Source organism: Phocoena phocoena, chromosome 8 (genome assembly GCF_963924675.1).
Source record: "Phocoena phocoena chromosome 8, mPhoPho1.1, whole genome shotgun sequence".
Taxonomy (NCBI): Eukaryota; Metazoa; Chordata; class Mammalia; order Artiodactyla; family Phocoenidae; genus Phocoena; species Phocoena phocoena.
The window spans coordinates 66,524,891-66,529,283 of NC_089226.1; the positions used below are offsets into that span (position 1 = coordinate 66,524,891).

The 4,393-nt window shown below is 40.9% G+C and overlaps 1 pseudogene; it reads right to left on the minus strand.

Moving 5' to 3' along the window:
* Positions 1 to 2,109: 2,109 nt before the first annotated feature.
* LOC136126803 (small ribosomal subunit protein eS1 pseudogene) lies at positions 2,110 to 2,901 on the minus strand (annotated as a pseudogene).
* Positions 2,902 to 4,393: the final 1,492 nt, after the last annotated feature.

Genomic DNA, 4,393 nt, shown 5'->3' on the forward strand with positions numbered 1-4,393 from the left:
TCGTTCTTGCATCAGGCCCTGCCCTGTTCCTGCATCTCTAACTGGCTGCTGAGTCCACGCTGGGATGAATGGGACTCAGACAGCTGTTTCCAGGTGTGCTCACTGCCATTTACCAGCAGCTGCTGATAAGCCCTCTACATCATTTTGTTTAGGCCAGGGTGTACCCCTCACTCAAGAAACCTCAGCCTCTCCTCTGACAGGCAAGGAGCTGCTGCCATTGTTTTCTTTTCTTTAAACAACTTTTTTCTCCAGATTTTAAAATAAACACATTCTTTTTGAAAAACAAAAACAGAAAAGATAATGAAGGACAGCAGAAAATAGAACTGACTTATAGGCACCAGCAGTTCTTGTATATAAATGTGCAGAAGGAAAAACAACTATAGTCAGGTACGCATCTGGTTATGCTGCTCATATAGACACATTCACAGAACAAATTCAACTATGTTTAAAAATGAACAGCTTTACATAAACTCTTTTTCCTTTCGGAGAAATCTGGCCATTTTGCACTCTATCCTAAGCACTTCCCCAAGGTTGTTAACAATTCTTTGTAAATACCATTTTTAATGGCTGCATACTATTCTCTCAAGTAGGTCACCACTTACTGATCATTTATTATCTATTACTAAGCACTCATATTTTTTTCTAGTTTTTCATTAACTTCAAGAAAACACTGTTGATTGGGATTGACATATATACACTAATATGTATAAAATAGGTAACTAATGAGAACCTGCTGTATAAAAAAATAAATAAAATAAAATTCAAAAAAACCCCCCACTGTTATGGACATACTTGACATAAGACTTTGTGTACCTTTCAGATTATGCTCTTGGCCTGAAATTACTGGGTTTAAGGCTAAACACATAACATTTTTACAGCTTTATTGCGGTATAATTTAGAAAACATAAAACTTACCCATTGTAAGTGAATAATTCAATGCTTTTTGACAAAGTTATACAGTCATGCAATCACCCCCGCAATCCAGTTTTAGAGCATACTTGTCACCATAAAACATTTCCTCAAGTTCTTTTACTGTCAAACTCACTCCCACTCCAGCCCCGAACAATCACTGATCTCCTTGATATATAGATTTGCCCTTTCTGGACATTTCATATAAACAGAATCATACAATATGTACTCTTTTTCTACATGACTGCTTTTTCTTAGCACACTGTTTCTGTGATCCAGTGATACAGCATGAATTAGGACTTTGTTCCTTTTTATTGCCGAGTAGTATCTCATTGTATGGATACACCACATCTTGTTCATCTATTTATCTGTTGGTGGAAATGTGGATTGTTTCCAGTTTTCGCCTATTAAGAATAACATAGCTATGAATATTTACCTACAAGTCTCTGTGTGAACATGTTTTTACCCATTTCTCTTGAGTAGATACCTAGGAGTGGGTCGTATGGTAAGTTTTTATTAAATTTTTGTAAGAAATCACCAAGTATTTTCCAAAGTAGCTGCATCATTTTACCTTCTCACTAGCAATGTATCAAGGTTACACTTGTTTCACATCCTCACCAACACTTGTCGCTTTGATTATTGCCATTCTGATAGGTATGCATTAGTATCTCTTTGTGGCTTGAATTCACATTTTCTTAATGACTAATGATGTTGAGCATCGTTTCATGTGCTTCTTAGCCATTTGTATATCTTCTTTGGAGAAATGTCTATTTGAATCTTTTGCTCTTTTTTTTTTTTTTTTTTTTGCGGTACGTGGGCCTCTCACTGTTGCGGCCTCTCCTGCTGCGGAGCACAGGCTCCGGACGTGCAGGCTCAGCGGCCATGGCTCACGGGCCCAGCCGCTCCACGGCATGTGGGATCTTCCCAGACCAGGGCACGAACCCATGTCCCCTGCATCGGCAGGCGGACTCTCAACCACTGCGCCACCAGGGAAGCCCAAGCCCATCATTTTTTAATTGAGTTGTATGTCTTTTGTTGTTCTTTATACATTCTGGAAAAAATCCTTTATCAGATATATAATTTACAAATTTTTTCTCCCAATCTTTGGCTTGTCTATCATATTTTTATTATTTTATTGTTTTTATTTTTTTAAATATCACAAATGAGGTCTTTTATTTGTCACCATTAAAAGTCTGATTTTTAAACAGATTCTTGGACTGGTGGCTCATATCCATCAGCTCGTTCAACTTTAACACCTGCCTCGTCCCCAGTAGCTTTTCCAGAACTACTACCTTCACCTTGTAGCTCCATGAGTTTTCCCAATTCAAACTTGGGTTTCTCCAGCATTTTTACTTTTCTAACAAAGACATCATGGAGTGGATAAATAGATTGGCGGGCCTTCTCTATGTCTTTTCCAGTGCTGTCTGGAATCAATTTATTGACCACCTCTTTCAAGTCATTTGTCTCCACCTCTCGGGTCATGATTTCCATCATCTCCTTGTGGATCTGGCGGACCTGCTGGTGCTGGGCATAAGAGGCCTTCCGAATCTGATCGTCGTGTTTTTTAGTAAAACCCACACAGAAAAGACGAAGCAAATAACCATGGGTAGTCTTGACATCAACGTGAGCTTCAGTCATGGTCTGCCATTTTTTGACCATGGAGCACATTTTGTCACGGGCAAGGTCCATGCCATGGAAATCAGTCAGGCAGTTTTTGCCCTGAACGTCCTCAGTAATAAGCTTGAATTTTCGAAATGCAGCTTCATCATTCTGCAGATCAGCAAGGCTCACTTCAAACACACGACCCTTGAGGCCATCAGATGCAATTTTGGTTCCTTGAGTTCTAATGACTAGTGTTTTCCCAATATTTCTTACATTGAACATAGCTGGTGCTTTCACATCATACCAATCTTTCTTAGAAAATGGGTCAACCACTTTCTTCTTGGCTCCCTTTTTACCGCCCTTTGTAAGGCACTTCTTTCCGACCGCCATGGTGCTGCTCTGAGAGCCAAAAGGCTATCATATTTTTAAATGATGTTTGTTGAAGAGCAAAAGTTTTTAATTTTGATAAAGTCCAATTTATTTTTTTTGGATTACCCTTTTTTGTGACTTGTCTACGAAAGCTTTGCCTTACATAAAGTCGCAAAGATTTTTTTTCTCCAATGATTTCCTCTAGAAGGAAACTGAACATAATTTGAAAATGATTTTTGTTTTTTCATTTTGAATATAATCCATGGTAATTTTTAAAAATTAGAAAATATAGATGAACAAAAGGAGGAAAATACGGGTCACTCATAATCGCACTAGCAGAATTAAGCCACCATGAATGTTTTGTTGCATATGTGTATATTGGTTATCTATTGCTTTCTAACAAATTACCCCCAAAACATATTTATTATCTCAAAGTTTCTGTGGATCAGGAACCTGGGAGCACTTTTCTGGGTGCCTTTGTCTCAGGATCATTCACAAGGCTGCAATCAAGTTGTCAGTGGGACAGCAGTCATTTCAAGGCTCGATAGGGAGAGAACGCGTCTCCGAACTCACTTACGTGGCTGTCGGCAGCCCTCAAGTCCTCGCTGGCTGTTGGTTGGGGACATCGACTCCTTGCCACATGGGTCTCCCCATAAGCAACTCGCAACATGGCAGCTAGCTTCCCTGAGAGGAAGAGAAGGAGGTAGGGCGCCCATCAGAATCCGTAGTCCTCTTGTAACCTAGTCTTGGAAGTGACATTCCATCATTTTGCTCCCTGTTCTATTCATAGAAGTGAGTCACTAGGTCCAGCCCACTCACAAGGGGAGTGGGGATCACGGGACCATTTTAGAAGACTGCCACATGTCCTTGTTTGTTTTCTCATGAATTAGGAGGCACATGTTTACCTGTGAAACCTACAGATGCAGGTGCCCCTTTCTAGATTCTAGATTCTACTGGGTCAGAATCTCCATGGGAAATGCCTCTTTCTGTAAGCTTATCTTTTAAAAACTCTACAGGTCACTCTAATAGGAGCCAGGGTTGAGAGAGTCACTGGCAAATATAAATGTAAGTGGATGTTTCCCCACATGGATTACAACTGTGCATATTGCTTAGAAGTGTGTTTTCCCCCTCAAATAGGCTTGAAGATAAATGTGCCTCAGTTCCCAATGTGGGGCTGCCATATTCTCTGCTTCCCAGGAGCTGTGTCCAAGGGGCCGTGCCTAGCAGTCATGACCTTCACTTCTAGGGGCTTCAGGGGAGCTAAGGGGGTGGCAGAGGCTGCCTGCCTCAGTGTCTGGCGCCAGAGCAGCTCTGACATCAATTCATCCGTCCAGAGGACACTTTTAGATGCAAGTCTGCTGGTGGGAGGACTTTATGAGAACAGGAATCCCTGGCTGTGAGATTACTGGCATTTCATTATGTGAGAGAAGATTTACAAGCTGCGTGCTGTGCTGTGCTATAAAACCAAGCCCAGCAGTTATGCAATCAAGCCTGCAAGGCAGGCAAAACGCAG